This window comes from Falco naumanni, chromosome 4 (genome assembly GCF_017639655.2).
Source record: "Falco naumanni isolate bFalNau1 chromosome 4, bFalNau1.pat, whole genome shotgun sequence".
NCBI lineage: Eukaryota > Metazoa > Chordata > Aves > Falconiformes > Falconidae > Falco > Falco naumanni.
In genome coordinates, this window is record NC_054057.1 from 58,699,599 (window position 1) to 58,722,925 (window position 23,327).

The 23,327-nt window shown below is 41.8% G+C and overlaps 1 protein-coding gene across 4 annotated transcripts in view; it reads left to right on the forward strand.

Moving 5' to 3' along the window:
- Positions 1–2,394: 2,394 nt before the first annotated feature.
- Positions 2,395–23,327, forward strand: part of ADCYAP1R1 (ADCYAP receptor type I) — a 140,555-nt gene continuing 119,622 nt past the window's right edge. For all 4 annotated transcript variants that reach the window (XM_040593097.1, XM_040593098.1, XM_040593099.1 and 1 more), the window contains exon 1: positions 2,395–2,727. The gene's annotated coding sequence lies outside the window, so the exon portion shown is untranslated. The remainder of the gene's footprint in view (positions 2,728–23,327) is intronic.

A 23,327-nucleotide genomic window follows, 5' to 3' on the forward strand; every position in this document is an offset into this window, starting at 1 on the left:
AAGGCTTGCTGAGATATACTTGACTAACAACTCGGTGTCTGATTTAATTAATCTTGGCTCTCTCAACATTTCATGAAAATATAGTCAGGTGTTTTTATACTATGGAGACAGACAAAGTAGGTACAATAGATGACATCCTAGTAGTGCCTCTCTCATTCATGACTGTATAGAGTACACAGGCTGAATATCTCAGCTATACAATGTAAATATCTACATCTTTTGTCTGTTTTCTTTTGTTCCTGTCGTATTTAGTGAGGTTACTGAAAGCTGTGAGATGTGGCTAGAGAAGATGGCATAACTGGCAGAAAATGTGAAAAGGGAAGCTTTGAAAAGTCTAGCTGATTCTTTTTACTGCCCCATGGTGCTGGAATAAAACCAGAGCTGAATGCATTCACAATGTGTCTGTGCATGCTTTTCTGAAGAGAAGGCATCTCTGCAGCCAGGGGGCTGTTACGGTGCCAAGGGGATGGGAGCAAGGCTGTCTGGTCTAGTGCTGCTCTTGTGGAGCTATGCCCCTCAGGCTCCTGCACCTGGACTGAGAGCCACAGGGACTGTAAAGTACAAGTAAGTAATTGGGTCAGGGATTTTTACACTGGACAGGTAATGGCTTTAGATGTTTTTATAACCAAATTGCTTTTTTTCTCTCCTTTGTTTAATCTAGGAGCAGGGTAAAGGCATGGAGGATTTTAAATTAATATACACTCAAAGGAAAATGGAAGATGGGTGATGAAGAAAATGAAGGGCAATGGGTAAAAGATAAGCAGAGGAAAGGGCTTCTACAAGAGGAAGAGCAACAGTGCCACTATCCCAGGTGCTGTGAAATTTCAGGGTAATTTGAAAAGCCTCATCATCAGGCAGCCGCTCTTACAGTGCGGGTGTCTGAGAATTTGGGGAAGGACAGGGGTATTCAGCATGTCAAGTGCTTGACATGGATCTGTGGGGCCTGAGAGCAGCATGGTTGGCAACAGCAAAAGCAGTGTGGTGCCAAGTGTCTCCACGGGATGCCCTGGCAGAGGGCTCCTCGAGGCCTGCTGTAGATGTTTACTGAGCATTTCCCAGGTCTGGGGAGCTTCCCCTTGAGTGCTACCCTCTCCAGCCAGGAGCAGCGACTGAATACTTTTGTGTGCTTACCTTGCAGGAGTCATGTGCCACCCCAGTCTTTTCCAGATACAAGTCCCAGGAACGAACTGGACATCCCTTAGGCTCTTGCTAATCGTCTCAGCACTCTCTACAGCTCCACTTCACTGGTTTTCTTGCAACAGGTACCACTCCTGCACTGCCTTTGCAGGAATGCTGTTGCTGTGTAGCTCTGAGGCAATGCAGGACAGTGCAGATGCTGCTGTTCCTGTGCAGTCACTTCCCTTCCTGGGTGTGTGTCTGCTGTGGGAGGGGAGGAGATGCTTTCCACAAGCTCAGAGGGCTCGTCCTGGACACGGGCCACCTGCCTATCCGCAAATACCATCAGCAAAATGATGCTTCCAGGTGAAATTCCTGCTCCGCTTCCCCTCCGTTCCCCTCCCTGACAACTCCAGCTACTTTATAATTTTTTCTTTTTGCAATCAACTATTCTGCAGCTCAGGGAGAAATTGCCTCCCTTCTCCCTCGCTCCCACAGCCCCCTCTCCCTTCCAGCAGCGATGCCGTCCTCCTTCCTATCACCGCGTTTTGCTGACCTTGTCACACTAATTAAAAAAAAAAATCTCTAGGACGGCAGAAACGGTGCTTAGGTGACAAGGAGAAGGAGAATTTGGGGGAGGTAGGAGGAGGAAAGGGAACGGGGGTGGGGGGTGTTTGATTTAAGAAATTTAATTTGAATAAACCCCTCCTCCTGCTCCTCCTCATTGGTTTCCTTTTCTTCCTCCATAGTAATGAGACCAGGCAAGGACAAGCTATTGGTTCCATATCCCCGTTCCTTTCCTCAGGCACTTGGGGGAGGAGGTGTTTGCATTTCTCCGCAGGACCAGCTCGCTTTGCAGAGCATTGTCTGGCTGTGAGAATCACACACACACACAGAAACACAGGGGCGAGCACACCGTAGCCTTGACTCGCAGGCAGAGCATCTGATCCAGTTTGGAGACCATCCTCCTCCCCCATCCCACCCCCTACTTCCCGAGCACATATAATCTCCACTAAAAAAAAAAAAAAAAAAAAAAAAAAAAAAAAAAAAAAAGGGGGGGGGGGGAAGTCGGGGGGGGAAAAGAAAAGTTTGCAGATCGCAGATCTCCTCTCTCCCTTCTTGATTTGTTTGCTTTTGGGTGGGGGTGTTGGCTTTTGGTGGTTTGGTTGGGGTGTTTGGTTTGGTTTTGGGGGTTTTTTTTGGCTTTTTTTTTTTTTTTTTTTGGTGGTTTGGGTTGTTTGGTGGGTTTTTTTTCTTGTTTTTTTTTTTTTTGGTTTTTTTTTGTTTTTGTTTTTGTTTTTAATTTAGCGATGGCAAATTCCTTCACGGCCAGGAGCTGGCCCATCCCCTGAGCAAAGGCAGCCTGGACATGACCGGCAGGCGAGGGAGGAGGAATTTGGATTCCCTTCGGAGGCGCCGACCCCTCCTCCGCCCGGTGCGAGCGAGGCGGGGGGAGCCCGGCCGCGGCCGCTCACTTCCAGCGCGGGCAGCCGGCGCTGGCCAGCTCCTGCCGGGGACCCCGGCCAGTGTCCCCCGCGGCTGGCTCCCACGCCGCCCGGGCACCGAAGGGATGCAGCATCTCCAGCGCCGGGACGGATCCTTGCTGCAATGGTAAGTCCTTTTCCCCGGCCTCTCCCCCTCCTCCAGCAGGGGTAGCATCGCGCCGGCTCCGGGTACCGGGGTGGCAGCGGCTGCCCGGCTCTGCCCCGCTCGGGCCGGGTACCGGGGGGCAGTGGGTACCGGGGGGCAGCGGGTACCGGTGGGCAGCGGCAGCCCGGCTCTGCCCCGCTCGGGCCGATCCTGAGATGCCCAAGCGCCAGCTCCCGCAGCCGGCGAGGGAAAAGGAACCGCCGGCTTGTCTTAGAGTGACATTGATTTATCGGCTGTTCCCTCATCTTCCCCAGGACCTGGGAATACTTCTTTTGGAGGGGACTAGCATGCAGGCTTTCTGTCTTCAGCCAGAACTGCAGGCTTTGAGGATGCGTCCGCGAGATAGATTTAGTTCTTTTCAAACACATAAATCTCCTTTCGCAAGTGGTGACAGGTTAACGTGCTCGGTATGGGGATCACGTCTGTTTTTAACACAATATGGCTGGTAAATAAAACCTGATTGCTAACAGACCCGGTGCTGCTGTTGGCATTTTCGAGCTCAAGGCTCCCTTTGCAGTTCTGCATCTTCACCTGCCGCAGAAACTCTGATTCACCCTTCAAGCAGTGCACCAGGACTTTGCCGTTTTTACTGTGGGGCAGTAGTAAAAATTGCCTTAATTTGCCTTTGACCTCTGCTTGCATGCCTCTGTGCATTTCTCCTTATCAGTATTTGAACAGCTGGTTCTAGTAATATCTTTATGTAAAGCACATCTTAAGTCAGAGAGACAGCATACAGGACAGTGCTTACCGCTGGGCTGTGGATTGAACACGGGCACAGTTCAGGTGTGTATTGGAATCTGAAGAGTTTAGGGCTACGGAGAGAAATGCAGCATGCTGTTCAGGACTGGCAAATGCATGGAAAAAAGAAAAGAGAGGTGGTTTTGTTTAGTGTCATGCCGGTGTTTATGGCTAGACAAGCATCCCACTTACACAGAAGCAGGTTTGGATGAACTCCCTGGAAGTCAGTGGCTTTCCTCTGCATCTAATCGGCTGGTAAACAGAAGCCTTTAGCTTGAAGAATATATTGCAGTAGCACTAGAGGTAATTATAATTATAATAACAATAATAAATTTTCGACAAAGTGAAAAAGGCAGCAAAGTGACCTGATTCTTTCCTAGGGTATTATGGATTACTGTCTGTCTTGTGTATTTTAATTACATTGCAAGTTTTGGACTGGTATGGCAATATGCAGTGTAACTGAAGCAGCTTTTTGGGTGGTGTTTGGGTTTTTTGTTTGTGGGGTTAGGTGGGTTTTTTTGTTTGGGTTTGTTGTTTTTTTGTTTTTTGTGGGTTGTTTTTTTTTTTGGTTTTGTTTTTTTTTTCATCTGTTGGAGTCAACAAACAGCAAATGGATTTTCCTTTGCTGCTGTTTGGGTACACAGCCATCTCACGTCTCCATTCAACCTATGCAACACTGGTCAGGTGTGGGGGGGAAATGTTTCCCTGGCTAGCATACAGTAATCAAAAGGCATGTATGGTTACTTAGGGTTACTGTCAGTGACAGCATGAAGGCAAACTCCTTACAGTGAGAGTCATACAGTTACAGAGAAAGAATGCATTATACAAGCACCTATACTTGGCTAAAACATAACACCCTGGAGCTGCCTTGAAAGAAGTTGTCCTATGGGTTGAGGCAATACTGCTCCAGAGTTTGATGAATAATTAAGGAAAGCTATTCAGTGCAGTAATGGGAGTTGGATTAAAGTTGACCTATCTGCTTGCATGTCGGTTACAGTTCTGGGTTATGGTCTCCTACCTTCCCCCCCCCCCCCCCCCCCCCCCTTCTATGTGCTGAGGGCAATGTTTGCTGCTTTGTTGTTCATTCAGGGCAGCTACAATACACATATTTGTCTTTAAACAGGGAACTAGCTTTGTGATAGCTTCTTGGCTTCAGCCTTCCATTATTTGTTGGGGTCTCTGAAAGAAAAGAGGAGGGGGTCCTTCTTCCCCATAGATTTAAGATGTCTGCTGTTTGCATGCTGGTGCCACAGCCGCATGTAGGTCTCTAGATCTTCTGTTGTCAGTGTATGTGTGAAGCTTGTAAACACGAAGGCAGAAGCTTTGTTGTGGGATGCTACCAGGGAGAGAAAACCCGAGATTTCTGAGACTGTGGGCTGCACTGTTGATCACGTTCAGACCTTTGTTCATCACATCTCTCTTCATTTGGCTGACTGAGCCAGCATCCTGGAGATATTTTTTCTGGGGTTGAGTTCCATATGTGCCTACGCCTTTGTTAAGTTGAGACCCATGTCCCCAAGCTGATTCATTTCAATGTAGCAGATTTTGTTTTCCTTTCCTTCCTTCTGAGCACACTTAGTACAAACAGTCTAATTCCTAAATTAGCTCAGATTATCTTTTAATGAAACCAGAGTATTTGAGTTAAGAAGCACTGAGAAAAAGTAAACTCAGGACAGGATCATGCTTTAAATCATATCTGGCATTAAGACGGGCAGAAATGTCACGTCTTACAGTTAATCCTGATTTAACAGAAGTGTTATTTATTTGCCACAGTTCTCAGGAGAGGTAAACTGATATCAGCTTATAGAAGTCAGTGGAGGTACTGAATTTTATTTCACCCACCCCACTACTTGGCCCAGAGAGTGCAGCCTCAACCTTTAAGTCGGCAAAGTGTATTTTTGTGTTGGCTTATGTTTCTTTGTTTCCATCCCCTTTCTTTCCACATGCAGCCATCCCATATCACTTGTGAAGACAGTGGGGGTGGGATTCAGTACATGCTGCAGTCAACAGGATTTTGGAGTGAGTTTTCCACACCAGTGCAGAAGTGGAACAACTCTACTGAAAGGGATGCAAATGCACCAGTGAGGAACTTCCTCTTTTTTCCTATCTAGAACTTTAAAGTCATCTTTGTTCATTATGTATCATCAAGGACAGCAACACCACTCTGTTTCGGAGTATCCTGCTACCCAATATATACAGCATCCTTTGATGGGATACTTTTCCAGTTCCCTCAGTGCTGAATTTGTTTGTTCTTAAAAATGCTCTGCATACAGAAAGGTATTTGGTAGTCTTCCACAATGCTAACAAGTACTAGAATTCATGTGTCTGTGGTAGCTGTTGAAACGCTGTTTGGATTGTAACTGAGTGGACACGAATATATGGGAAGAAAGCCAGACTTTTTTGCAGAGTACTTCACGGCAGAATGTCAAGCCCTCACCCCATTGCTTTGCTTGTGCTTTATTCTCTGACCACCTTTGCTCTCTCAATTTATTGATCTGTCTTCTTAGGCTTGAACTTTTATCTCCACAAGGCAAACTAGGAACTTTTTGTTGTTTAAACCTTGTTTACGTAACTCATTGCTGTTCATTGATTGTATCTCCATGCAAGCTAATGGGCTGATCTGTAGAGTAGCAGGACTAATAATTTCAGGGTAGAACTTCTCAGGAGGCACTAAATCATTCCATCTCCTGAAGAAAAGGTAGAAGCCTTGTCACACAGAGCATTTAAAGCTAACATGGCTGTTGTGCTGAGGAGTATTCCCTTGGAAAGGGATTCCTTGGAAAGGAAATTTTCCCTGCAGAAATACACAGACGCAGTTACAGTGACTCTTGTTTGCTACTCTGGTTCTTTCTACAGTTGAATCCAAATTTTTCTGAGATAACCATCCCATAGAATGAGCTCCTTTGCATTTGCCATTAGAATTTATCTGCTCTGGAGACATCCTGACAGTCTCATTCCTGCTCATTCAGGTGTCACATTTTACTCTTGGATGGTTTAAGGTAGGACTATATTCTGAAACTGCTCTGATCTATTTAATAGACAGACTGTTTCAGAAATAAAGTTTTAAAAGGTGTTTAAACCTCTGCTTAATACCACTGTTTAAAAAAAGGCAAAAAAAACCCACAAAAAAAACCAACCTAAAACTCCAAACCCAACAAAATAATTCTAGTTTTTCTTAGTATAACTCATAATTCACTCTAGTGCTAAAGGGACAAATATTTATCTGGTCTAACTCTTCTTCACAATAGTTATGACAATAGCAATAATAATAATAATTTATTTTCTAATATTTTGGGAATATTGAAGTCTAAGTACTCCTTACTGAATATACAACATTAAACTTCTGCCACATACCTTTGCAGGTTTGTCCATCCCATGTTGATGCATTTCACAAAGAAGCCTCAATCACAGTGGCTTTTGCACTCCATTAGAGATGATTGGGTCATGATTGCTCAGGAGCTGCAAATGGAAGGATAATTATAGTCCCTTATCTGTGATTTGTTGGGCCTGCTAAATGGAGTTGAGGATTAGGGCAGGAAAAGCCCTTTTAATCTGCATGGTGGGTTAATAGGCTAGATATTTTTATTCTTTAGTTCTGAAGAATGAGGCAAGTTTTGCTACTTTCATTTCCTGCAGGGGACAGTATATTGTCCTAGCTGATTGGGTGGGGATTCTTAAGGAAAAATGCCCTACTGAAGGGAAATGTGGCAGAATCAAGTTCTTTCATAGGGAGTAGATGTATCCTTAGGTCCACCTCTGAGGAGTGAAGGAGGTATAAATTTCCATATTCTCAAGGGGAAAACTTGGCCCCAAAGGATGCCCTGGCAAAATTACCATTCATTTCATGTGGAGGAAGGCTTTCTTGCTCAGAAGTGTTAAGCAGCCTGGGTGATGTTCATCTACTCTCACTTAAGCATCTGAAAACTAGGTGGTCATATCCATGCTAATCACCCCAATCCACTATATGTGGGGAGGGTGGTTCATCTCATCCTGAAGTCAGCTGAATCACCCCATGGAGGCTCTTGCAGCAGCATCCACATCCAAAGTCAGTGCGATTAATCTTTCTGTAGTATCTCAGAGTGTAATTCCTCTCTTGCTCTCATCTGTGCTCAGGCGAAGACTGGTAATTTTTTGCTAGCTCATAGCAATAGCAAATTGTGATAGATGTTAATCTTTCTAAAAAGCCCAAGCTCTCTGTGGTAGCCCCCACACCTTCCTCACCCATATCTTCCCTTTATTCAACCAATGGCAGTCTCAGGCTGTCCGTTGCAGGGAGAATTCATGCCATGTGTCCCAGGCAACATCCTATCTATTTGTCTTTTTTTCTTTTAATTATTATTCATTGCTTATTTTAAATCTCAGTGGGTTCCTTCTGCGTGTATCAACACTTTCTGTCTTTAGAGCATCTCCAATTACAAAGACAGATTTGCCAACTGAAGCTTGTATATAATTTTATGAACAGGGGGAATACATCAACACAGGCACACATCTAGGATGGCAACATGATTTTCTGCAGGCAGATGCAAGCTTGTTTTGCTTGTTCTCTGAGCTAGCCAGAAGCTGTGCAATGCTCCAAGCTTCATCTAATACACCCTACTTGTGAATAGCTACACTGTAAGTTGCAAGAAGATGGAGATGAATGCTGACTGGACCTTATTAGCTTAGGGTTGGCACCTTGTGAAGTACATTTTGACCAGCTTGGAGCACTTGACATGCTTAGGATTACATGATCTAAAAGCCGGCTTTTTGCCATAAATCAATAGCTTGATGCTTTTTTTTAATAATACATCTACCCTCTGTCCTAAGCTAACAAAATCCCCCAGTCAGTTGAAAAATTGATTTAACTAGCACCTTCCTCCTTAACTATGACATTTAAAAATATTTACTGAAATCCACATAATGAAAAAAAATATATCTGAACCTCCCAGAACACATTGATCAGTAGACTGGAATTAACGTTGCAGTAGTAAGAGATACCCTTCTCCACTGCAGAAAGAAACTATATTTATTTAGAAAGGCAGTTTAAAAAAGCTAAGATATCCTTAACTATTAATTCTTTTTCCTGGAATGGTAAGACTTTATTAAGTCACAGCATTTCTGTTTCTGCTCTTACTGTCGCATTTTTGAAGTAGGTTTATAGAAGCTTTTTTCATTTCTAGCAAAACCATAAAATGGAACATTATGGTCATAAGTAAAAAGCATTTCCTTTTAAAAAGCAATTCTTTTTTTTGTAATAAGGACATTTATATGTGTATCTAAAACCTTAAAATAATGTAACTAGTACCAAAAGTCAAATATGAGCTTGGGCTTAGTACATTTCTGAGATGTTGGACACACAACAGAACTTCCTCTCTTAAGAGCTGGCCTAGAAACAAATTATATAAAAAAGCCAGCACAAGTGCATTATGTAAAAGCCCAAGTTAAAGTTAGTAAAGTTACTCATTTCCTGTGTTTTAGAGAGCTGGATCTTTGGATTCCTTCCAGGAGTTTTGTGCTCTAACTTAAGATGCAAAGGAGATGAGAGAGCATCAGAAATACCGCAGATGCTTAAGCTCTTCATGACTAAGGCTGTGAATGTGTCACAGCTGTCACTGGAGCCTTGGATTCCACAATCCACACTCATTCATTCGAGTTGCGTGGAGTTTGACATCTTGGGTGGTTTTGTGCTAGTGAATGGGTTAGTTAGCCAAGATGATTATGTACAGTGGGCGAACAGCTGGAACAAACTTCATCAGAGAATAGTACTCGGTGATTGCAGAGGAGAGAGCAGCATGAAAAGCCATCATGAGCCATGTTGAAGTTGTTTCTCTGCAGCAGTCAAGTCTCTGGACACTGCTCTGCATTCTCTTGCTTTTTGTTCTCCGACTTGCTTTTTGTACCACAGCTGGGTGTAGCACTGATGGTCATGGAAAAGAGCCTTCAAAGACTACAAAAGTCTGCATGTTATTCAGAAAAGGAGAAGAAATGAATGTCACCAATGTTTTGGTTCCCCCAGCAAGTGTACCCCTGACAGATTTTTACCTCTGGCATTCAGCTTACTCCCTTTCCTCTGTTTGGAAGACTTGCATGTCTTTTTTTGCTAGGATTGTTTCTACCATGCTGACCAGAAATGCAATTCAAGTCATAGATTAAGACACGTAAAGATAGGTGTGTGTTTTGAAATGGTTACCCGTACCTAAGGACAAAAGCCTCTGCTATAGTCAAAGGAGATTTAGGACATGGTTCAGCCCCCTGAACATAGGTGTTGGGTGCCATCTGAGGTTCCCTGGGGTATCTAAGATCTACCAGGGATCTGTAGGTACGATGCTTATGTACATCACATCTTTTACCCTCCGTATAAGGGCAGGTAAAATACCTTGGGGCATTGGTGACACCAAACACCAGCGTTCAGGCTACTGATTCTGGCCCCAGGCCAATGCCTGATGTTGAGATAGACATAGGTATCTACTATAGAGTGAGCTCTGTAACTCATTAGCTTGGAAAGTCTTCAATAAATGCCACAGAGACAGTTTAATCTGCAGTCTAAATCCTGTCCTGGGTTTCTGATCCCTCCTGGTGATTTCAAATGAGACTGCTCAAATCTCGGCCTCAGTGCTCTTACCCCACACAGAAGGAGTTCAGCTCATTTTCATATACTCTGATGCAGGACTTGGAAATGCCCTTTGGTATTGCTGTCTTGGGACATCACAGTTAAGATACTGAACCACAAAAGAATTACTACATTGCAGGTGTATTTGTATAGCTCCACATTGTTCCTGGAATTATTTTCCCTGAGGTACCTTGAGACTGCATTCACCTTTCTCCAGATTCAACTACCACAAGCAGCTCCTGTGACAGAATAATCTAGAACATGTTTTTCTTCCTACATAATTCATAAATACATAGATGGTTTGGGTCAGAAGGGACCTTAAAGATCACCTAGTTCCAGCCCCCTGCCACGCCCAGGACCAACCCCCCCCTGCCCCCAGCCCCGGTGGCTCCCAGCCCCATCCAGCCTGGCCTTGGACACTGCCAGGGCTGGGGCACCCACAGCTGCTCTGGGCAGCCTGTACTGGTGCCTCACTGCCCTCACAGGGAAGGATTTCTTGCTAATGTCTCATCTAAATCTACCTCCTCTTAGTTTAAAACCATTACCTGTTGTCCTGTTGCAAAATGCCCTGCTAAAAACTCTGTCCCCATCTTTCTTATAAGCCCTCTTTAAGTACTGAACGGCAGCTATAAGGTCTCTCTAGAGCCTTGTCTTCTCCAGGTTGAACAACCTCAACTCTCTCAGCCGTTTCTCACAGGGAAGGGTTTCCATCCTTCTGATCATATTTGTGGCCCCCCTCTGGCCCCCCTCCAGCAGGTCCATGTCTTTCCTGTGCTGAGAACTCCAGAGCTGGACACAGCACTGCAGGGGGGTTTTCACCGGAGCGGAGCAGAGAGGGAGAATCCCTTCCCTCGACCTGCTGGCCATGCTGCTCGTGATGCAGCCCAGGATTTGCTTGGCCCCCTGAGCTGTGAGCGCACATTGTCAGGCCATGTTGAGCTTTTTGCCCACCAGCACCCCCAAGTCCTTCTCCTCAGGGCAGCCTCAATCCATTCTCTGCCCAGCCTGTACTGATACTGGGGGTTGCCCCATCCCAGGCGCAGGACTTCGCACCTTTACGGCTGAAATATTCTCAGCCTATGCTTCATCTTTTATTATGCTGCCTTGTACAGCTCACTAGTCCATGCTGGCTCTGTCCTGTTACCTTAGGCATTGTCCCTCCATCCATACATCATCACTGTCCTAATCTCAAGCAGGGGAAAAGGTCAATCCATGGCAGCTGTGCCATGATCTGATCTCAGTTTACATTCCTTATGACAGCCTGACTGAATATTCTCATTTTGTCTTGGCACTTCTGGGTGTCCAAGACACAGATCTTTTGCTGTCCAACTTTCTTTCCCCTGTTACTTCTGACTAAATGACTGTATATTATATGCTGCCTTTATAGGCAGTGGAGTCCAGATCTCAATTTTTTTGATCCCAAGTAGGTTTCTAAAATAATTCATGTAAATTGGACGTCCTTTTTACCTCCATTAACTATGTGGGAATACTGGACAGTGAGTGCTGTGGAAGAGCCAGGTAAGCTAGACAAGATGATCTAAAAAATTTAAATGAGATCTACTGACTTAATCTGAATTGGCCAGATTGAAAAGACTATGCAGGCATGTCTGACTGCATGTCCAAGCTAATCCATATCACTCTCTTTAGCAACATGTACAAACTTGCATTTTGTAAATCAGCTTTGAGAGCTTTAACCCGAAATGTTAGAGCTTGTGAATCATGGGCTGGTTCCAACCTGTAAAATTTTTCTATGCTTTCTGCTGTGTCCTTGCCATTTCCAAAATGCATCACCCTAGTGTGCTACTACTTCTGTGTGACCTGAAAAATCACCATCTTTAATGCCTCAGTATTTACATTTAGCCTGGAACAGGTGAAAGGTCAGCCTGGAGATATAACCCGTACAACAGAAAACAATGTGCCTTTGTATCAGGAATGACAAAGATGAAGATGACAGACTTGAAGATGGCTGAACCTATCTTGCTGTTTCACATCTCTGCAACTGCTCTCAACATAAAATAATCTCCATCTTTCCTCAAAATGCATCTCAAGACTTAGCTTCCTTGGCTGGTGGAGCAACTTAGATCAGAATGTTGTCCATCATCCTGCTGCCTTGACTTTCAGCACTTCTAAACATTGTATTAACCTTTGTAGCAGTTTTTTCTCCTCTAAGATCAAGAAGGCTCAGAAAAATGACTGATGTAAGGGAACACAAAGAAAAAAAAATCTAACAACATGCTCTAAATTGAACTGGTAGTAGTGACATCATCTGAGGCTGACCTTAGCCTTCCACAAAGACCTAGTCCCTAAAAAGATATAAATTCCTCTGTGCTCAGCGAAATGAACCATACTGATTTGCCATCCCATTTAATAATCACATGAGCAAAAGAGCAAACAAATGCACATTTCTCCAAGTACTTTCTGCTCCCTAAAGTGCCAAGTTTGTCCAGTACCCTTTTTGCTGTGTGCCCTCTTTGTTCAACTGGGATTCAAGCTTTTCTTACCAATGTTGTGACTTCAGCCAACATTAAAATGAGATCCATGGCTGGCAGCTCTGTATTATCGTGCCTGGCTTTACGAAATGTTCTGTACACTTCCACACCTTATTCTTTATCATCTATATCTGTAGTCTACTGTCTTTAGCGACCCCATAAGTAACAACAGAAAGCAGGCAAAGTTCAGTGTGACTTACGCATTGCTCCACCTGTTATTTTGCATTTTAGCTTCCCATGAGCAGTTTTGGAAGAGCTCCTACACAATGTTTTGCAATGAGCTAAGGGAAGGAACCATTGTTATTAATGTCAGCAATGTTGAAATGTTTGTCAAGTATATATTCTTCTTGCTTGTTGCAACTTGGCCTTACTACAATACCATTGAATCAACAAGATGACCCTGATTTCTTAATATGTCTGTCAGTAGACAGTCTACTAATGTTCTTTTAATTCTTTTAAAGTAAATAATTTAAATAAATCAGTCTATATATTGAAACTTGTTTGTTCATTTGGTGATTTCTCCAACATGTTGCTCCAATAATAATGAAGCTCCATTGCAAAAGTGCAACACCTTACGCAAGACTCCTGGAGACCTTACAGTTTAAATAAATTCCTACAATATATCTACCTGAGATACATCGAAGAAGCATAAGACTATAGGGTTCAATTAATTTTTTACCTGAAGCAGTAATTTAAAATAAATCAGATGCTGCCCCCAAATGATGTTTTTTCTCCACTGTCAATTAAGGGAGTCTGCGATCACTTGGTTATCTACAAACATCCACAACGTATATGTTTGAAGTTACTGGAGGGAAATCCGCTTTGATTTGCATAAAGACATAGGGAAAATTTGAATAAAATCTGACAGCTGAGTACAATTTCTCTGAGGTTTTGTGTACTGTTGCTATCAAAACAATCTCTTATCCCTCCTTACAAAACAAAGGCCTTCCATGTAAAGGATGAGGCACTAGGGTTAATAGATTTAAAGTAAAAGAAGGTAAATATATATATATATATATATGTATGTAAGTATTTCCTTCATAGATTTAGAGAATTTAAAAGTGGATACTTACTCTTCTTCTCCCAAAGGATTTCTTGAAAGTATCACTGTCATTATCCTAAATTGGTAGTTAACGAGGAATAAGCTGTGGAAAACTCACAACCTCAGAGCTCTTAGGTGCTCAGAGAAGCACAGATCCATTGCCAAACATTTATCAATTGCTTAGGTATTGCAATGTGCCTTTTTATTTTTATTATAGGGAAAGTCAGAAATTTCTGTTGTCTTTTCAAGACAAAACACAACTCCCTCTACGTGGAAGAAACAGTTTTCAGTAAGATCTGTTCAGCAATGGTGCATTTGCTAGACTTAGCACTGGCATGAATACCAATTAGACTGAAAATGGTTAGGAAAACAGATAATCATTTACAATGCTGTAGTATGGGAGGGAAACAGGAAGAATCTGCAGTAACTGGGAGAATCTGATTTCCAAATGAATTTCTCTCTATGCAGTGTTTAATAAATAGGATATATAAGAAATAAAGGCAAACACCACAATTACAAACAATGCTCAGGGAAAATCATGGCCCAGAGGGTGTTCTCATAGGCAGTTTGGATGAGGCCAGTTTAATTTGTGGTAAAGCAGTTTAACAGGATGGGTAAAAATGATTACATGTTACTTGACCTCAAGGTCAAGGAACGGTCCCAGGCCCTATGTATTTAGCAGTGTAGCTGTAACATTAAAATCTGGGTTTTTTTCCTCTTCTGCTATGAAACCACCATTGGTGGCTGTTGGCTACTCAGTTTGCTTCTGTGAGCTCCTTATACACAAGCAAGGAGCTGACAAAACACTTTGATACAAAGATAGATGATGAATTCAACATAAAAGCAAAGGCTCCTGGCTGGCTGGGCACGTAGATTTTTACCTTGGTAAAGGGTTGCTCTGTGGTTATTGAATTGTTGCCATTGACAGATGGATTCATTGTAGTCCAGCTGTTTACTTGGACATAACAGTTTTGCTTTTAGACCTTTTAAGCACTTTTGGTCTAGAGGCCATAGAAAGGAGCGTTACAGAGAGCCAGGTTACACTTTTTACACAAGAGGAAGTGGAAGAGAAGACTAGAGACTGCAAGGAGCTAGGGGCCACACCAGAAGTAAACTTATCTACTGGGAGATGTTCTGGTTCCTGGGGAAACATAACTGTACATGAGACCTCCTTGACACTGCCAAGGAACCTTAGGAAGTGGGATCTGACATGGACTCCCATCAGTGGTAATGAGAAAGTATTTTCAAAGCTCAAATTCTCTGAAATGTTTTTATATTGGTGAAGTCTTGCCATGTATTCTATTTGGACCATTGTCTGTAAGTCTTGGCTGAGTCCCTGGAAATTAGAGCAAATGATTCTGTTCAATAGTTGCTGCCTGTTATAAGCTATGTCTCTTTTCAATGGATTTAACTGCTATTTCATTTGCAGTCTGCAGGAGAACTGGTGACAGGGGATATCTGTGTGCATGCTCCTGTTTGAATGTCTTTCAGCAGAATATGTTGTTCATCAAGTTCTTCGGGATACAAGGGGCTCTAGGACTATGGAATACATTGGCTGTGCCAATGCTGAGAAATTAAAAACCACTAGGGAACATCCTGGACCTCTCAAATTTGGTCACTAAACTGTTATTAGATTATTATTAAATTAATGTTAAATTATTTGCATGGCATGTTGAAAGGGTTTGCAGACAGGTCAGCTAAGATTCTTCTTTATAATGCCTGCTCATGGTTCAGAGATTATCAAATTCCATATATCATTTCCAACAGGCAGTTTGTGGATGGCTACTCTATTTGAAGGGATGAAAAGGTTAAATAACCTATACATACCCTCTTGACCTCAATGCAAAAAAAAGCATGCTTCTAAATTATTGGAGGGGCAGGGGAAGAGGGGGTGAAGTATGGCTGAAAACACCACCACAAGTGAACAGACAGGAAAAATTCTGCCTTGTGCCTCCCACATTCCCTAGCTCCTGTGCTGCTCTAGGTCTCCTAACAGTGCTGTTGGACTGTAGTGGGGAGTATTTTAAGGCAAAATCCCTTGGCTTAGTCATGGCTTTGTTTTGATATCTCATATTGTGGCAAATCTGGACTATGGCTTTTCTGGAGCATTAGAGTTCAATCTGCTTGTGAAGTAAGGACTCAGCAGAGACAGAGCAGGAGAGAGCTCCCTTGGTGGGCAGAACTGATTCTCCAGAAAGCTGGGAAGCATGTTGAAAGAGAGAGCTGGCTGCACATCAAAGCGTCTGTATACTCAACTTGCAGATTCCTAGGAAGTTGTTTCCTTAGTGACAATAACAACAAGAACAATTTTAGAGTATTTTCTTCATGCCTGTTTTAGTGTTTGAGATATGTTCAGATGTCAAAGATTACAAATGGCACTTCTCTGCAGAAAGGTTTTGGGGTTTTTTTTTGGTTGTTTTTCTTTTTTCTAGCTTACACATAGGAATTCTTGTTTAGAATAGGGATCTGTCTGTCTTAATACTGTTAGTATTTTTAAATCCACAGACACCGTGGGAGCTAAAGGAACAGATCTTGCAGGATTCTTAATATGCCTAGTAAATGGTAGCAAGTTGGGAGGTTATCTCTGTAGTGTGAGTGCTATGGGCCTTGTAGCCTAGACATGAAGCTTACCCAACTCCAATGACAAGGTGCTCACCCGCTCTCAAAGCCAGGCTTCTAACAGGAAAGAGTAGGAAAGTGAGTGACATAGTAAAACACAACATTGTGTTTAAGAAACAAATCTTGACATAAGCCAGCAACCTCTGTATTTGCCACTATACACAGTAGATTTTGAAAACAAATTTTGGAACCTGTTTTTTGGGGAAAAAAAGAGAAATTAACTGCAGAATGGGACTGCTCTGCCAATGAGACTAATTTCTTGGTTTAGTGTATGCTGAAAAAAACTAGTAGGATGAACACCCAAGACCCTGAGCATGAGCACAATCAGAGGAATTTAGTGTTAATTTCCAAGAAAAACAAGACTGACTGAAACTGGCACCAAAAAATGCAGTTTGGAACCTGGGAGAACTTTTAGAGGTCGCGAGGTGCCAGTGAAACAGAGGCATAACAAGGAAAAAAGTAAAAGGATTTGCAAGCTATGCCAGAAGGAAATCCTAAGGAGTGAAACCATGAAGATGGTACTAAAGAGCAAATTCTATTATCATGTCTGAATTAGGAGTGCAGTCAGTATAGGATTCCTCTTTAACCAAAGAAGAGAGCTAGGCATCTGCAAAGAGTGACTGAAGTCAGAATATCGTTCATGCAATGGAGGTGTCTGACTTTTTATTAACAATGGAATTTAAAATATCTCTGCCTATAATTTAAATGCTAATAATTAACTGGAGCGAGCTCCAGTCCTGGTGACCAGAAGCAGTACAGTCAGTTCACTCACACCACATGATACTTTCTTTGTTCAAGACATTACAAAACTATAAATAATATTCAGTGTCATGATAAGCTTTAGTTTTCCTTCCTCCGTCAAGGTAGTGGGCCTTAACACTGTGTGTTTGTGCATTTCCAAATGTGTTTTTACCTTCTGTTCAATTCTGACACAGTAAATCATGATTAAATTATCAATTGTATAAACTAGTTCAGAATGCATCATATGGCATGGTCTAATATAGCAAAATGAATTTTAAAATATTAATTAAAATATACATCCATTTAAAATCTTCCTGAAATACCTTCCCCAGGTACCAAAAAGAATTTCCAAACTGTATGTCCCAAATCAGTTATCATTAACCTTTCTTTTGGGGAAAAAAAAGCTAAAAATATAAATGACAAATGGAAATAGTACTTACGATTAAAATATAGATTGGCTATTTGCTATTTTAACACTTTGATTTGAACCATTAATTTCAATGGAAATCCCTGATAACTAAGCGGCAAGGTTAATTAAACTCAAAGTCCTGTTTTGGAGTACTTCTGCTGATATTCACATTTCACACCAGTGGTTTGGAGCCAAATTTCAGTCTCTCTAGTGAACTGTTCATTGCTCTTATGCAACTACTTTTTTCAGTAACTCACCATTGTTCAGTGGTTCCAGCCTAGACTTAAATTTTTATCCTTTCATCAAAAATCTGATCAGGTTTGACTTGGCTCTGAAAGACACGGATGATAAAATCTGAGATTACAAACTGTGCACTGCATGTGTATTTTACATTAAACCACTCAGTAGTATCTAAGAAAATGAAAGTGATTTTTCTTAGCTTCAGCCTTCCGGGCTCTTTCATGGGTGAATGTATTAGAGCAGAATACCAAATTAGGAATTAAAAGCTTTACTAGGTTAAATCACAGAAAACCCACATGGGATGCAAAATGATACGTTAGTTATGTATTGAGGAAAGGGGAAGTAAGGGGGATGAAAAAAAGAACCACAATAAGAGTTTAACAAATTAAACTGAAAATGGACCATTTAATGTACAGGATAAGAACACATTGATTAAATGGCAAATGAAATAGCAGGAGAATATGGTGCATATTTCTTACTGAAAAATGTTTCTCATCACAATATTAGAATATATGCACGACGAAGACCTTTTTTCACCTGCTCTATCAGTAGTGGCAGAAGGAATCTACTAGTTGATAGTCAAAGTTATGAGCATCAGGAGTAAGGAATAATACATACATGAAAAAGGAAAAAAACACCACCCAAGCAGTTGTGTATGGGAAGACCTTGGGTTTGAGTTCTGTTGTCTGAAGTCTACGCTACGGCTGTGACGTCCTGTAGCTGTCCGAAGACATGACCACCTTTAGCCAACTCCACCATCTTGTCACCACCTCTTGAATCTGCCAGCTGAGTGCCTGGTATGAGTGCTTCCTAACCTGATTGTATCACATTGACCTTGGTTAGAAAAGCCTTATTATTTAAGCTAACCCAATTTATTTGGAGGAAATTGGGTTAGGCAACGCTCCTAGGATCAGCTTGGCAGGCAGATTGGAGGCAGTGCAGCACGGATTAGTGTCTCTAAGCTAACTGGGAGTAATGTTCTTTTCAGCATGGCTACAGCTGGAGAGAGATGTCCACACCCTAATGCAAGTGTCAAGAGCTGGCAGTTGTTCGAAGCACTCCTTGGGGATTTATACACGTTGGTTGGCATCTCATTTCTACAGAGGATCAGCGGAAGGAAAGAATTCATGTTTTCGTGGAGAAATCAACTACCTTTCAGCTAATGCAAACGAGTTCTATTAGCTTGCTGGAAAATAATCAAAAAGGAAAACATCTTGAAAGAATAATAAAGAGAATTTTGTGTTATTGCCTATATTGGTGATCAGAGGAGATACAGCTGGTATTCAGAGCTAAATTAATCCTGTGTGTATTGGTGATACTGGAGCTATCTAGACATGAAGTACAGGATGCCCTCAGTTCTCACTCATGTCACTTAGCAGAAGTTGCTACTTTTGTTGTCAGAAATGTGGGTCTTTCATTTGCTTTATAGCTTTGTTGACATGCAAAATAGGAGTGGTAAGCCTGGGGAAAATATGCACTATATGTTAGTTGAAGATATATTCTTCAACTATTCAACAACTTCGGTCTATTGATTTGGTGATAAAATAATCTTAAAAGACTGCCTTCAGGATGACTTTACATGTGTAAGCAAACTGGGGAGGTTTTTTTTGCTTTGGGAAACAAATTAAAAGGTCAGAGGAAAAAAACCCCACGTTCATTTCCATTTTAGAGACATGTTGATCTGTTTTAGAAGGCAAAAAAGGTGCTGGCCTTTTGAACTGGAGCTGGATGACTGGCACTAAATAACATATTACTGTACTTGGGATTTATTCACCTACATGTTTATGACCTGGAAGTCCTACTGTTATGGTCTGGTTTAGAGGTTTTTTTTGGCAGAATCATTTCAATTTAATTCTGCATTATTTTGATTTAAAATTATGATTATTTTCATTACTGGCTTGAAGACAATACAGAATACCACCAGTCCTTTGCAGAACATAACCCAGAATTATTTCCATAAAACCTGTGCTGCTGCCCATCAAGGAAGATTTTGTGACCAATTAGAGCCAAGCAATGCTGGATGAAATTAAACAGTCTAAAGGACATCTAAATCCATGCCACAAAAGTTTGGTTTCAGCTAAGTGGGAGACATGCACACACCCAAAATGTGCAAAATATTATTGGAAAAATTATTCTCTGCCTCACACAGTGTTTTCATTTCATGGCTGTTTCTGAATAAAGCAGCCCTCAATAAAACATCCAGTTCTTTGGCCATGTCTAATGGCAGCCAAGCTGTGCCCTGGAAAGTCCTCTAGTTCATTGTGCAGTGACTGGTACCAGCCTATCCTGACTCCCTCACAAAATTCATTCTGCTTGTCCAAAACAAACTCACACTGTGCCGACTTCAGGTTATCAGACATTTCATTTTATTTGCCAAGAAAGGATCGTTCTCTTCCTTTATGTGTCCCTGCCCTGGTCTCCTCAGCGAGTTACACATTTCAGAGCAACATACAAACTCATCCCATGCTTCATTTAGTCCCGCTGACAGCAAACTCTAGGGACAGAAGTGAACTCTAGGACATGGTGAAAGAAATACCATAAAATGTGAACTCACTTTTCTCTTTTCTACTGCATGTGAAAGATTATTTTTCTTTGTGTGTGATTTTTTTGTTGTTTTGGGGGATTTATGTTTGTGCCTTTTTTTTTTTTTTTTTTCCCTTCCCTGGTGCCTCAAATGAAATGCTGGTCTTTGCTGCAGATACCCTCACAGGGAACAGCAACAAGAGACCCTAAGATGCCAGTTCACCTGTCTGTGCTGAGCCAGAAAATAAATGTAAAGGTAATTCATAGTTATTCAGAGCTACCACTGCCTAGTTCCTAAGGTTGCTTCCATGTTTAAAAGCAAGGATGCCTCAGAGGTTCTCTGGCTATTAACCACTGCACAGATGAACCGTTCAGCTCTGGTATATGTTTTCTAGCTGGCTCTCATATGCCACTGGTGGTCTTTCCTTTACTTTTGTTGTCCTGGTCCATCTTTAATTCCCTACCTTACTGGCAATGAGAAAACCCAAGAAGACTGCTTGCATGCAGCTCTCTGCCATCTGCAGGCATGAGGGTCATTAATAATGCAGCCTGCAGAAATGAGGGCTTTGGGACATCTTTATTTCTCATCTTAATAAATTGCATCCTTCGGAGTCTGCTGAAGTGGATCTCCCAGTGCTAGAGATCAATATAGCTTTCTCCTTCCAAGGCTGCTTTTCTTTTTAAAATGTTTTTGTCAAGTGCTGACTAGGATGGGCAGGTACTCTGTTTTTGTGAGAAACCAACCTGTGAAGCTGTGCCTGCCCACAGTGATGTTATTGTGGTTATTTTAAGAGCTTAGAAGAAATCCTCTCCACAGAGTATAAAGGGAAATAAGAGAATAATGGAGAACTGCTGTATTATACACTACAGTGAAGCTGTGAAATCTTTGGCCAAATCTTTTGACCTAATAAGTTTCCAAAGGGTCAAAGTTTCATCCCTGAAGTCCTTGAAAGGCACATGATGATCATCACCATGATTGAGCCATACCAGCACTTTAAGGCACAGATTTTAGTTAGTTTTTCTCAGCAGCTAACATAAATATCTTTGCATGACTGCATCACCTGCTTCTCAAGCCGCTGTTCCTTCCGTGTCATTTCTGCTGAGCTTTAATTACAAATTTAACTCAAGATGGGTGCAGAGGGAGACCTGAACAGAATTTAGACTTGGTCTAATGTGTGGAAAGTGAAGGGAGGAGGTTAAACAACAAGAAAAAAACTTCTGTTACTGAATACTTAATGTTATTTGACCTTAATTTGCTGCCCAATATAAGATGCCACTAATCAGCTGAGTGTAGCTTTGGCAAACTTTTACTGTTTGGGCTGAAATGTTTTATGCTGTGTGTCTGTCTTAAATCTCTCTCTTCCTTTCCCTTGCTTCCTCTCTCTCTCCTTCCTGAAAGAAAACATAGAGATATAGGGCACAATTCATCTGATGCTTTGAGATACATAATTTAGGATGATCTAACTTGTGCTCTGAGCTCTACTGGATGTGCTGGCTATGTCTCAGTGACTATACAAGGAATCTGTGGAAAGTAGCTCATTTTCAGAGGGATACATTTTAATGAAATAACTCTCATCCAAGGCTCTGAAAGAGCACCCATGGGGAAGAGGCATTTTCACTGTGCCTTTGAAACATGAGTCAACCTATTTAAAACTGAGCAGTGGGCACTTTGGAGAAGGCAAGGATTTCAGCCTGATTGAATTTACATCCTTGTATCCTAGGTTTTACTGGTGTGCATGACAATAAAATGTCAAAACTAGCCAATGGAAAGAAATAACATTTTGGTTGTCTTCTGGGCCACATGGAATATTCCAGTTCCACATGATTTTTGAAGGAAAATGTGAATCATACCAAGTTAGTTGCATCTGATCTGATGACCATCCTGTCAACTTTATCACCACACATCTTACTATCTACAGTCAGGGTTTTCAGCTTTTACCTCAACAGCCAAGTTCAATATGACAAAATAACTCACTTTTTTAATGGAGCCCATTGACTTCTGTTCACACAGCCTCTGTATATAAGAAGAAACCTGCTGTAGTAGATTGGAGTTCCACAGAAGTAACAACAGTGCTATAATGGATACAACTGATCTCTTCTAGTTGTGTTTTTGTGCATTTCTTTTGTTTGTTTTTTGATATCTCTTGAATTAATAGAAAAGGAGAACATATACCTTGGCTAAAAAATTTTGCATGTAATTGTATGTTTATGTGTGTATGTGTGTTTATATTGAACTGTTTTGATCCTGAATTGTTCAAATCCTCCCAGGTATTCACTTAGGGCCATATTATGCCACCTTATAGGGCACCATAGGGCCAACTTATCATGGAAATCCATGAGCAGATCACGAAGATGAATACAGAAATCATCAGTTTAATCACAGTCTGAGAAGGTGATTAAAGGGAAATGAGTAATTTCCATTTATTTGTATTTACTTTTTTCCTAGGGGTGGCAGTGCTGTATTTTTTCTAGAAGCAGTTTAATTCAGAATAATAGTGAAGCAGTGGTGTATGAATTAAGCTGAATGTTTACATTATCCAGATTTTAGTTTTTAAAAAGTAATGTCCCTAAGAAGCTTCACTGCTGTAAGTCATGGGTATTCATACCTTTTTAAGGCACTGGGCACCCTGAAATGTGACCTTGGCTAAGATATCTTAACTACTGTGAACCACGGCTTGGGAAATCAGTTTTACAGTGTGGAATAATTGTGCAATGCTACCCAGGTTACTAGGTTTTCTTTTTCAAAAGGCAAACTATCTAGAGACAAGGTAAGAGAGAGGGCTGAAAGGGTTGGAGTTACCTGCAACATCCTCACTGTGTCACCTGAGTGTCCTTGCTTCATGAGACAGGATGCAAAGGTCTTTGTGACCTGCTGAAACAAAGAAAAAAAAAAATAGAAAAAGAAGTCCATAACATTTTCTCTAGACTCATTTCTTTCTATGTCAGACCAAAGGACCGTGTGTGTACTTGCTCCTTGCGTGTAAGTAGGAGCTTTCCTAGGAAGGACTGAACTCCCTTGCCTGTCCATATGTCTAAGCTACCATCAGCCTCAGCACCCACTACCAAAAAAGCTCTGCAGCCTTCACTGCCTCCAGACTACAGGGAGCAGGAAAGACCAAGAACACATTGCAGTCTCCTCCTGAGACACGAGTTCACTCTGTGCTTTAAGGT